The 13213-nt window shown below is 45.9% G+C and overlaps 1 protein-coding gene across 3 annotated transcripts in view; it reads right to left on the bottom strand.

Annotated features, from left to right (window-relative positions):
• The window catches only part of PPM1B (protein phosphatase, Mg2+/Mn2+ dependent 1B), a 57560-nt gene extending 45170 nt beyond the window's left edge, over positions 1 to 12390 (bottom strand). For 2 of the 3 annotated variants that reach the window (XM_069768612.1, XM_069768610.1), the window contains exon 1: positions 11614 to 11979. The gene's annotated coding sequence lies outside the window, so the exon portion shown is untranslated. Of the gene's footprint in view, positions 1 to 11613; positions 11980 to 12246 lie in introns of those variants that run through there. The other variant, XM_069768611.1, reaches the window with a different exon arrangement.
• Between the last annotated feature and the right edge of the window lie 823 nt (positions 12391 to 13213).

Here is a 13213-nt window from a genome sequence, read left to right as displayed (position 1 = left end):
CACCGATCCAGCGATGTCTTCACTGGTAACCAGGGTAAACATCGGGTAACTAAGCGCAGGGCCGCGCTTAGTAACCCAATGTTTACCCTGGTTACCATGCTAAAAGTAAAAAAAAACAAACACTACATACTTACCTACAGCCGTCTGTCCTCCAGCGCTGTGCTCTGCTCTCCTCCTGTACTGGCTGTGAGCCGGAAAGCAGAGCGGTGATGTCACCGCTCTGCTTTCCGGCTCCCAGACAGTACAGGAGGAGAGCAGAGAAGCAGAGCACAGCGCTGGAGGACAGACGGCTGTAGGTAAGTATGTGCTGTTTGTTTTTTTTTACTTTTAGCATGGTAACCAGGGTAAACATCGGGTTACTAAGCGCGGCCCTGCGCTTAGTTACCCGATGTTTACCCTGGTTACCGGGGACCTCGGGATCGTTGGTCGCTGGAGAGCGGTCTGTGTGACAGCTCTCCAGCGACCAAACAGCGACGCTGCAGCGATCCGGATCGTTGTCGGTATCGCTGCAGCGTCGCTTAATGTGAAGGGGCCTTTATTCATCTCCACCATATATCCTACAAGAGAATACAGACATGTGCTTTCTTCATAAGAAGCAATATAAATGATACCTGTATTGTAGTAGTATGATGTGCCAGATGAAAAAAAATAAATATATAGATATCAAGCCATAATACACATTATACAATAAGCGCATTGGGGTGTGTCCAAGTAAACCAGCCCTCACCATTTCTCGCCCGGCACCCCTTTGTTCTTCCTGATTAAAGCGGTTGTCCAATAATTTATCATCGATAACCTATCCTTAGGATAGGTCATCAATGTCTGATCGGTGAGGGTGCTTGGTGTTGAACCCCAACCAATCAGCTCTTCTCGTTGTCCAGAAATGCTCCATTGCAGAGCTGCTCAGTCTCCCGATACTGGCCACGGCCGGGTACTGTACATCCACCTCCTATTCAAATAAAAGACAGAGCAGCTCCACAATTAATTTCCAGACGGCCGATGGCGACACTGAGAATAGCTTATCAGGGTGCCGGGTGTCAGACCCCGACCGATCACACATTGATGACCTATCCTTCAGATAGGTAGGTAATCGGTCCGGTCCGATGGGTGTCGCAGTTCCGGGTCCAGAGCCACCCATCTTCTTATGATTGCCGCCCTCCTGCTTGCTTCATGGCTCCCCGGCATCACGCTCCTGCACAGGCGTACTTATCTGCCCTGTCTTATATTGGACAAACTTGGTGACAGGTTTCCTTTAAGACCGTTCAATATTTTTTTAATGAAAATTTTCAGCTGTGTTTTACCGTATCAGAAAGTCTATGAGAGATTTTAGAAATCTTATGCACACACATTTTTTTCCCCCATCAGGATTTTGTGCTTTGCATTTTTTTTGCGCAATAGAGCATGTCACTTGCAGCGCTTCACTTATTGAAATGAATAAATGGTGAAGAAACGCTGAAAATCAAATACACAAAAAAAACACCACACAGATATAGGGTTTTGCTGCAGTTTTTGGGCCGAAACCTTATTCTATCAGCATGCACAAGAGAAATCTTGCATGCCAAAACTGCAGCAAAAAATAAAAACGCAAGGAAAACAAGTTTTTCTGCAGATTCTTTACTGCCAAAAGATCAGGTTTTGCTACAAAAAAAAAAAAAAAAAAAAAAAAATAGTGTGAACTTACCCTTATGGGAGTTTAAGTCACTTTTTTTTCTTGTGTAAGGCTGGGTTCACATTGCGTGACCCCCAGTCCGTTAGACGGACTACGTTACACCGCAGCATAACGCGGTGTAACGTTGTCCGTCAACGCCGCCATAGACTGCAATGTCAGACGCATCACTAGCGCACGCCCACAATGGGCGTGCTCTAGCGATGTGCCGTCATTTGAGTGACGGACCCGAGACGCGGGCTGCAGCGTTTCCGGGTCCGTCACTGCTAGCGCAGAGAGCTAGCAGAAGCTCCATCTGCGTAAGCGCTGTGCAAAAGTCGGCACTTACGATAACGCAGTCCGTTCAACGTATGCGTTGAACGGACTGCACTAACGCAATGTGAACCTAGCCTTAGTTTGCTTTATGTTCCAAATACTAAAACAAGGCATACACTTGTTATAAATTTTTGACCAAAAAAAAAACAAAAAACTCTTAAACATTGTATTTTACCTTTTTAGATCAAAAAGTACGGTAACTTCAACATTTGTGTAAAAATTTCTAGCATAAAAAATAAAACAAAACACACACAAATCCAAAACAGACTTCAAATCCGCTCCAACCAGGAAAAAATTTGTCAGAAACCAAGAGAAGGAAAAAAAAAAAAATAAAAAAAAAAAATGCATGCACATGAAGGTCTCAAAGGCCCGGCGCCTGCACACTTCAGTACTTTGCTCTGCCCTCAACAGGACAAATAAAGTACGCCTGCACAGCAGCAGGAAGAAAAGAAGAGGACGTCATCGTATGAAGATGGGAGGTGCTGGACCCGGACCGCGACACCCATCAGACCCAAACCCAACCGGGAATGCCCCTGGGTGAGTATAATATAACCTGTTTTTCTTATCTTGCAGGATACATGGGGGCTTACCTACAGCATTACAGAATGCTGTAGATAAGCCCCTGGTGGCTGCAGCTTAAGGTACCTTCACACTGACCAACTTCACAACGACATCGCTAGCGATCTGTGACGTTGCAGCGTCCTGGATAGCGATATCGTGTTTGACACGCAGCAGCGATCTGGATCCTGCTGTGACATCGTTGGTCGGAGCAGAAAGTCCAGAACTTTATTTCGTCGCTGGATCTCCCGCAGACATCGCTGAATCGGCGTGTGTGACGCCGATTCAGCGATGTTTACCCTGGTTACCAGTGTAAATGTAAAAGAAAAACAAACACTTCATACTTACATTCCGGTGTCTGTCGCGTCCCTCGGCTTTCTACTTCCCTGCACTGTCAGCGCCGGCCAGCCAGTAAAGCAGATTACAGCGGTGACGTCACCGCTGTGCTTTACGGCCAGCCAGCGTTTACAGTCAGTGCAGGAAAGCACAGCGGCGACGGGGGACAGACACCGGAATGTAAGTATGTAGTGTTTGTTTGTTTTTTATCATTAGCACTGGTAACCAGGGTAAACATCGGGTTACTAAGCGCGGTCCTGCGCTTAGTAACCCGATGTTTACCCTGGTTACCAGGGGACTTCGCATAGTTGGTCGCTGGAGAGCTGTCTGTGTGACAGCTCTCCAGCGACGCTGCAACGTCGCTAAATGTGACGGTACCTTTATAAGCGAATTTTGGGGCGAGATTCCCTTTAAACAGAAAGTGAACTTTCAGGCCACATTCACATGTCCCTTTCCACAGCGGCAATATCTGCAATAAATATTCAGATAAAGATATACCACAGACCTTGCCCTTTGGAGAGCAGTGAAAACTCTGTGGCAAATATATGCAGCAGAGTGTACCAATGTCACGTTTGTAGCACCAGCGTTATTAAAAATGATGGTTTTATGATATTATGATTTTTAATACGCTGTCATGGCTGCCGCGACCAATCAGCGACGGGCAGAGTCCGATTAGTCCCTCGCCTACACTCACTGCCCGGCACCAGCTCCGTAATCCCCTCCGCTCACACAGGGTTAATGGCAGCGGTAACGGCCCGCGGTGTAACGCACTCCGTTACCGCTGCTATTAACCGTGTGTCATTATATATATATATATATATATATATATATATATATATATATATTCTCTATATCTATATTTTTTTTTATTTTTTTTTTTAAATCGCAACATCCGTATGACATCCGTATTGATGTCCGATTTTAACGCACCGCTGTCCTTTGAAAAAGCCAGTAATTCAGCGCAGTGTACAGTAAAATCACACTGACAGGTTAGATTAGAGTAGCTATATACACATAGAATATCTATCTATCTTATATGCATTAGATGGTGGCCCGATTCTAACGCATCGGGTATTCTAGAATATGCATGTCCACGTAGTCTATTGCCCAGCCACGTAGTACGGTATATTGCCCAGCACAGAGCCAAGTAGTATAGAGACTTTAAGAAAAAAAAAAACACATATACTGACGTATACGGATGTAACGTATACGAATATATATATATATATATATATATATATATATCATGACAATCGTATACGTTACATCCGTTTTTTCGGTCCGTAAATTGGACCGTTTTTTTTTTTTCACACAAGTGGAAAAGAGGCCTAATCCTGAGAACTAACCCTATAACCCATTTACAAACTTTCCCTGGACAAACTAGAGTCGGCTCTAGTCATTTGACTAGAAAGCATGGGCAGGTGCCAAGACTATCCCAATTCTAGTTGTTGGGGTACAAGGGTTCAGACAGATACCAAATTAGCGGCCTACCCAAAATGAACAGAGCCTTAAAAGGGTTTTTCCCATTTTTGCCAAGTGGACCTCAAATGAACTCACCCTCCCTCGCTACCGTTCAGACCTCCGTTTCGACTGCAGCAGTGATTTCTAGTGGGAATCACTGCTGCAGGCAATCGCTGAGCACAATGGCGTTGCTGATGTAGATACAATGAGCTCAGCGATTGGCTGCAGCGGTAATGTGTACTGTCAATATTAAGTCATAGCTGCTGTCAAAACAGAAACTGGAGTAGACCAATTTGGCTATTTTACGTGCCTCACAGCTTTAGGGGTCAGTTTGCTAAAAGTGGAAAACACCTCAGATGGGCAAAACGATTGGAATAATGTCACACCTGCCCTTTTTGGCCAACCATCCAATATGAATAATTGCTCCAGACTTTATTTTTCAGGAGGAAATAAGATTTTCAACATGAGTGGCAGGCATACATGCAGAGTTTGCAGTTGCTCATAAGGGTAGAATATCATTAAAGTCACCCGAGAGTTGAGGGGCCTTCACGCAGATTTTGCAATGGGGCCCAAAACCTTCATGTTATGACACTAGGAAGCAATGATTAAATGTATGACTCTGCAGACTGTATCAGCACTATGTAACCAAATCTAAGGGCTCTTTTCCATTTGCGAGAAACATGTCCGTGTCTCGCATGTGAAAACCAAGCTGTGGCGCCGGCACTCCAGAGCGGAGCGTGCGGCTCCATGTGTTGCTATGCGGCCGCACGCTCCGCTCCCAAGTGCCGGCGCCACAGCTTGGTTTTCACATGCGAGACATGGACGTGTTTCTCGCAAATGGAAAAGAGCCCTAAGGCTCGGATTACATTTGTATGTCAAAAAAAGTACCGTATATACTCGAGTATAAGCCGACCCGAGTATAAGCCGACCCCCCTAATTTTGCCACAAAAAACTTGGAAAACCTATTGACTCGAGTATAAGCCTAGGGTGGAAATGCAGCATTTACCGGTGAATTTCAAAAATAAAAATAGATCATTATTTCCCCATAGCTGTGCCATATAGTGCTCTGCACCGTTCATATTGCCCCATAGCGGTGCCCCATACAGTGCTCTGCACTGTTCATATTCCCCATAGCTGTGCCCCATACAGTGCTCTGCACTGTTCATATCTCCCCCTTGGCTGTGCCCCATATAGTGCTCTGCAGCGTTCATATCTCCCCCTTGGCTGTGCCCCATATATGCTCTGCAGCGTTCATATCTCCCCCTTGGCTGTGCCTGTCTGATCAGGCAGAGGGCGCCGCGCACACTATATGCGTCATCGCGCCCTCTGACCTGAACAGTCAGAGCAGAGACGCCGGGAAGATGGAGGCGCCGGGAAGATGGAGCGACGCCCGGCGTGTGGAACGGGGACAGGTGAATATTACATACTTACCTAGTCCCAGCGATCCTCGCGCTGTCCCTGCCGTCCCACGGTCTTCGGGGCCGCAGCTTCTTTCTCTATCAGCGGTCACCGTTACCGCCGATTAGAGAAATGAATAGGCGGCTCCACCCCTATGGGAGGTGGAGCCGCCTATTCATTTCTCTAATGAGCGGTCCCACGTGACCGCTGAAGAGGAGAAGAAGCTGCAGCACAGAAGCCTGTGGGACGGCAGGGACAGCGCGAGGATCGCTGGGACTAGGTGAGTATGCGTCAGCGCCCTCTCCCCCTCACCCGCCGACCCCACCGCTACCGTGACTCGAGTATAAGCCGAGAGGGGCACTTTCAGCCCAAAAATTTGGGCTGAAAATCTCGGCTTATACTCGAGTATATACGGTATGTAGTCTTGTGCCTAACACTTCCAACTACATCTGCCTACACTTAAACAAACGCCATCTGTAATGAGGCAGTCTATGGTTTAAGATTAAAAAATAATTTTGTTCTAACCAGTTTACTGCCTAAGGGTATGTGCACACGTTGCGGATTCTCTACGGATCCGCAGCGTTTTTTGCAGTGCAGAAACGCTGCAGATCCGCAATTGATTTACAGTACAATGTAAATCAATGAGAAAAAAAAAAAAAGTTGTGCACACTTGGTGGAAAATCCGCTGCGGTTTAAAAGAAGTAGCATGTCACTTTTTTGTGAATCTGCAGCGTTTTTGTACCCATTCCATTATAGAAAACCGCAGGGGGTAAAAAAAAAATGCCGCAAATTCGCAAGAAAACAGCAGCAAAAACGCACATCAAAAAAAAAAAAAAAAAACGCTGCAGAACTGCACAAAAAATGCCACAAATCCGCAGGTGCGTTTTCTGCCAGGAGAGGCAGAATCCGCCCCAGAAATTCCTAAGCCTAATCCGCATTGTGTGCACATACCCTGAGGCTATGTGCACACGTACTAGGGTCCACTGCGGATTTTTCTGCAGCGGTTTTGATAAATCCGCAGTGGAGAGGTGCAGGGTTTGTAGCTAAAGCAAATCTTTTTCACCCCACCAAATTCATTAAAGATTAGGTTTCACAAGTTTTTACCAATACAGTTTACCAATACCAATACCTGAAGCCGAGATGCGAACTCGGCTTCAGAAAAACGGCCGCCACGATCTCCATCTGCGCACGCGCGGCATCCCGCGGCCATTTTCCTGAAGCCCCGGGAAGCCGAGAAGTACCATCTACGCATGCGCGGCCTCACAAAGATAGCCGCGCCCACCAATAAACCGCGGAATAGCACAGATCGTGCTTTTTTCCCCTTCACCTGCGCACTGGATTCGCCTGCTGGGCATGCGCACACCACTACGCCACCAACGGAGATCTGGGGGAGAAACAGCGCTGCCACCACACCCATATGACCAGACCAGCGTGAGTGACAGCCTAAAACGGCGACTTTACAAAGGTATTTCGGCAGCATAGGTGGGGAATAAAGGCTCCAAAAATACACTAATTTAAAGCACAGCTCTGCCCCTATTTAGCGCTATTTTTATATCATCTTGAAAAAACGGGGTGACAGGTTCCCTTTAAAACCACCACCTTTCAGGGCTGATATGCAGCATTCTATAATGCTGTATAAACCTAAAAAAGCCAGACACATCAGACCTCTAGGATAATATTTATATTGCTAGATCAAAACAGATCGTGCTTAAATAATTAGAAGGTCCATGCCAAAAGTAGAGGTCTCAGAGAAAATAATAAGTAAACAAAAATGCGTTTATTAACACTAAATATACATAAACTTAGTATAGCTAAATATAATATATGGACAAAAAAAAGTGAAAAGAAAGACAACAGCTAAAAGTAGCATGCATAGATGGCAAAAAAGGATGCTGAAAGATAACATCAAAATCCAAGCACCCTTGCTCTAACCACATACCAGCATGTACTGGATGATCACGCTTAAAGGGAACCTGTCACCTGAATTTGGCGGGACTGGTTTTGGGTCATATGGGCGGAGTTTTCGGGTGTTTGATTCACCCTTTCCTTACCCGCTGGCTGCAATAATGGATTGAACCTGCCCTACCCTCTCCTAATGTATCCTCACCCACCCCCTGCAGACTGTGAGCCCTCGCGGGCAGGGTCCTCCCTCCTTATGTACTCGTGTGCCTTGTTATCTGCTCATGTTTAATGTATTTGTCTATATTTGCCCCGTATTCACATGTAAAGCGCCATGGAATAAATGGCGCTATAAAAATGTATAATAATAATAATAAAGTTCATTCTCTGTCCTCCATAGTACACGCCTGCACAAGGCAAGATTGCTTTGCGCAGGCGTGTACTATGGAGGACAGAGAATGAACTTCAATCCAATATTGCAGCCAGCATGCAGCCAGCGGGTAAGGAAAGGGTGAATCAAACACCCGAAAACTCCGCCCATATGACCCAAAACCAGTCCCGCCAAATTCAGGTGACAGGTTCCCTTTAAGTTAAGACAGTCCCTAAGAGTTAAATCCTATAAATAGTGGAAGGCAGGGAGCACAGAATATGTTCCGGGTAACAAAACTGAGCATAGAAGTCACTGAAGTTAAATTAAGTTACCTTGCGACATGTTGGTATGGATGCCGGCGTGCAATGAGCAAGGGAGAGCCTCGACGCACGTTTCACCTGTCGGGGCTTCGTCAGGAGGCGTGGTTAATAAAAGGAGGGGCTGGGGTATATGTAGGGTATGAGGAGGCTCTCGGTCCAATCGGCGCACATTCCGGCATGATTTAATCGTCCACAGCCGGCGAGGGCGGCCGCGCGCCATACAGAATGGGCGGGAGGACGTGCGTCATCACGCCCATCCCCATGGCAACGCGGCCAATCCACAACGCCGCCAGGGACGACACAGCGCATGCGTGGAGTGCACTCCTGCCAGAGCAAGCAGGGACCAAATACAGACTGGATCAGATTTTACCGATACTTTAAAACTCGCTTGGGCATAGTATAATTATGTACTGTATTATTTAATCACACGCTGCTAATGTGTAATTACTATAACTGGCTGATTAGATTTTATCTACATCTACCCTTTTGACTTGTACATGATTGGTTTATACTATTCTTGGTAATGGGCGCTATATTGGCCTACTCCGTTTTCTTATATCTGACAATGTGTTATTGAGGTTTGTCTGGGAGTTTAGGCTTATTAATTTTATTATAGCTTTATTAGCCCAAGATATTTAATTAAGGTAGGCATAATGTTCAGCTACTTATTTTTCTATAATTCTTTATATTTTTCTATTGGATCCACGCAAAATCATCTTATATGTAAATCATCTTATATGTAATTTTAGTATGCGGTCTTTGCGTGCGGTTTGTTTTGCCTCTGCGGAGCTTTGATACACAATTTCTATACCCTAATATACCCGGCATTTGTCTTCCTTCCCTGCTCACACTGCCAGGAGCGCACCCCGCGCATGCGCCGTGTCGTCCCTGGCGGCGTTGCGGATCGACCGTGCTGCCATGGAGATGGGCGTGATGACAATTGCCCTCCCGCCCCCTCCATGTGGCACGCGGCCGCCCTCGCCAGCAGTGGATGATCGCACCATGCTGGGGGATGTCTCCATGTTCCAACATAGCCGTCAGTCATCTCCTCCCCCTGCTTGCTCTGGCAGGAGCGCACTCCACGCATGTGCGGTGTCGTCCCTGGCGGCGTTATGGATTGTCATGTCGCAAGGTAACTTAATTTAACTTCAGTGACTTCTATGCTCAGTTTTGTTACCCGGAACATATTCTGTGCTCCCTGCCTTCCACTATTTATAGGATTTGACTTTTAGGGACTGTTAACTTAGACAGAGTGCACTTTAGGAGCAATAACTTAAGCGTGATCATCCAGTGCATGCTGGTATGTGGTTAGAGCAAGGGTGCTTGGATTTTGATGTTCTCTTTCAGCATCCTTTTTTGCCATCTATGCATGCTACTTTTAGCTGTTGTCTTTCTTTTCACTTTTTTTGTCCATATATTATATTTAGCTATACTAAGTTTATGTATATTTAATGTTAATAAACGCATTTTTGTATACTTATTATTTTCTCTGATACCTCTACTTTTGGCATGGACCTGGATTTAAGCATGATCTATTTTGATCTAGCAATATAAATATTATCCTAGTGGTCTGATGTGTCTGGCTTTTTTAGGTTTATTCAGTATGGCCTAGGAGGTATGCCCTCCGCTGGCCAAGTGGGCATTTTTGTTTAGGTGCTGATAATGCTGTGTATCTGCCCCCCAGCCCGACCTGTAAGAAGAAAAATAACTTTTATTATACTCACCTGTGGGGTGGTCCGGTCCAAGGGGTGTCGCTCTTCTTTGTCGAGGGAGCCTGTGTGGATGATGCAGCGACAAGTCATCCACACGAAGAAACCGGGAGGGCGGCGGTCATAAGATAGGAGGCGCCGGACCAAGAAGAGTGACACCCCCCCTTGGATCGGACCGCCCCATAGGTGAGTATGAAAGGTATTTTTATTCTCTTACAGGTCAGGTTGGGGGCAGATATACAAAATTATGGAATGCTGTACATCAGCCCTGAAAGGTGATGGCCGTATCTTATATCGGACAAAACTGGTGACAGGTTTCCTTTAAAATCGTTATGTTGTTTACGTTTAAATTATACTGTAAATACCCCAAAGTAAAAATATCCAACACGAGTTATACCTATCAAAACAGTCAAAGAGAAAAATAATATATATATATATATATATATATATATATATATATATATATATATATATATATATATATATATTTTTTTTTTATTAATTTTTTTTTATTAACACCAAGGGATGGATTCTTTATTGCATTTGTATCCATTTTTTGTTAAGTCCAGCATTTTGCTTTTTTTTTTTTTTTTTTTTAATGACCCTCCTCCCCAGTCTATTTTAAAAAGGTATACCCCTGTGTATAATAATAAATTATTCCACTCTGGACAGGGTTTAAAGATTTCTGGATAACTTGGGCTACGTTCACATTTGCGTTGCGTCGGGCGCAACCGCGGCAACGCATGCGTCCCTATATTCAACAGGGGGGCGCATGGACATGCGTTGCACTTGCGTTCTGTGATGCATGCGTCACTGCAGCGCATGCGTCAGGGCGCAGAGGACGCTGCATGATGCAGTTTTTTCTGCGCCAAAAACCATGAAAAAGTGAACGCATGCGTCACAAAACGCTGCGTTGTGCCGCCGACGCAGCACCGCACAACGCAAATGTGAACGTAGCCTTACCCGACTCATCATTTGTGACTTTTACAGAAAAAGTCAACATTTATCACAAAAATGTAATCCAGTCCAATGTAGTAATTGAAAAAGAATTTCTCACATTTTTTTACCCTCTAAAAGGTGACACACAAAAAAAATTGTTTTTGTTTGTTCAAATTTGGTTGGTGAATTTAGTGCAGAAGGAGAGGGGGGGGGGGGGAAAGGGCAAAATATACTTACAGCAAAAAAAGATAACATGCAATTGAGCAATGATGCAGGGTATCTTGGCGATTGTAGCCCCCATATGGGCACATGTCCTGCAGAACACACTGTGCACATGTGACCCTTCCCCTTCTCTACATTTTCTTATCTAGATGCATGCAAGTACATGGAGGGAAGATGAAAACTTTCTGAAAGTATCCGTCTCGTTTAGCACCTGGCACCCAATCAGAGCGCAGCTTTCATTCTAAATTCTACTCGTGAGAAATGAAAGTTGAGCTGTGATTGGTTGCTAGGGGCACGTTACGTTTCCCTGCCAGGCGGAGTTCGGGCCCGGATAGGACCTGCTCCGGTGAGCGGCCATGACGGCCTGTGACAGCAGCCCCGGCCTGAGGTGTGTGTGTGACCTCTCGGTACGTCACTTACCGAACAGCACAAGTTTCAGTGTTCTCCTCCCTACACGGCCAGCGCACGCGGTCTCGTCTCCTGCTCCTGTCACACCAGGACGCCTTTTGAGGCCGCACTGAGGGAGGAAACCGCCGAGTACATCTTGGGCCAAAACGAAGGTTAAAAAAAAAATAGAAAAAAAATGAACGCCTCCCTGAGGAAGACCGGGAACCTTGCAGCGACAGGACGCTGAATTCACTGCTTCATCGTGACTGAGACGCACGCAGGCCTCACAACTGATATGACGTTACACCGGCCATTTAACGAACACGACTCTTCTCCTCCAACGACCGAGCGCAGCGGCGTGAGGGGGATGGGAGCCGAGATAACGCCGTCCCGCCTCTGATTGGACGAGCGCCGAACTAAACCGACACCCGATTGGCCAGAGAGCACGTCAATCAAAAGCGACGTTCCCTAGTACGACGCTTGCGATTGGCTGCCGCTTGCATAAGTTTTTACAGCCGCAGCCGTACAGCTATTTCTTTACCATATTAACCCGAACTACGCGCAGGTCAGTATTACACGACACGGTACGCTCCTCCGACTCCAGCTAGTTCGGTTTTGAGGCCCAAAGAGCTGAAGCAAGTTCTTGCTGGTCAAGAGTCAACGAACCTTGTTTGTCGCCGAGGAAGAGGCTGTCTTTGGGGTTTGAATTCGGATTGGTTAAGGCGTTTTGATTGATGGACAAATGGACCAATGGCTCTTAGCTGTAGGCTCAAGCTAGAGTGAGAGTCAAGAAACGCAGAGCGAATGTTGTTTTCCTCAATGCGAGTGGGGGGGAGGCGAGGAGGCCCGGATGTAACATGAGATCATCACTGGCCAATCAACAGCTGCGGTGACGTCATCGCCTTCGCCAAAACACTCGCCGGGCCTGTATGTCAGGGAGGACAAGGGGGCGTGGCCAGGAAGGAGTGAAGTTTACCAGCAGCAGCGCTGAGGGAATGTGCTGTTAGTATTGTGGCACATGAAGGGTTACTGAGCAGCGGGAGGCGCAGCTGCCGTGGGAACACGTGAGAGAACTAAAAAACAGCAAGTGTGTCAGAAGCACGGGGTTTACGTCTCTGTTCACACAGAGGAGTTTTTTTTACGCGGATTTTTTTTTTTTTTTTTTTTATGTGGATTTTGGGGCAGATTTCTCCTGAAATCCACATGAAAATGCCATTCAAATAGCGTCCTATTAATTTCAATGGAAAAAGAAGCGAGGTGGCCACTTTTCGGGTTTGTTCACAATGTGTTTTTTATAGAAAGAAAAACATCCGTTTTTTTTAAAGCTGAAGACGCGTCACGAGTACGGCCGCCGTTCTCTGCAGTTTTATACACATGAAACGTCTTTTTTTGGGGGCGTTTTTTGTTCGTTTGCTGAATGTTTTTGTAGTGTTTTTTTGTCACTGATGTTTCTTTTCCGCTTTTTGGGTGTTTTCTATTTGTTTTTGTTTTTCTAGCACTCCGATAAGACATGAAGAAGATGCAAGTTTTTTTTGCAGCGTAAACGTGAAACTAAAATGATCAAAAATCACCTCATGCGTCTTCATGGCTTTTCCAATGATCGTATTGAGCGTCCTCTGAGCCGCAAAGGACA

This window comes from Ranitomeya imitator, chromosome 5 (assembly GCF_032444005.1).
Source record: "Ranitomeya imitator isolate aRanImi1 chromosome 5, aRanImi1.pri, whole genome shotgun sequence".
Lineage (NCBI taxonomy): Eukaryota > Metazoa > Chordata > Amphibia > Anura > Dendrobatidae > Ranitomeya > Ranitomeya imitator.
This window is presented reverse-complemented; position numbering and strand designations above follow the sequence as displayed.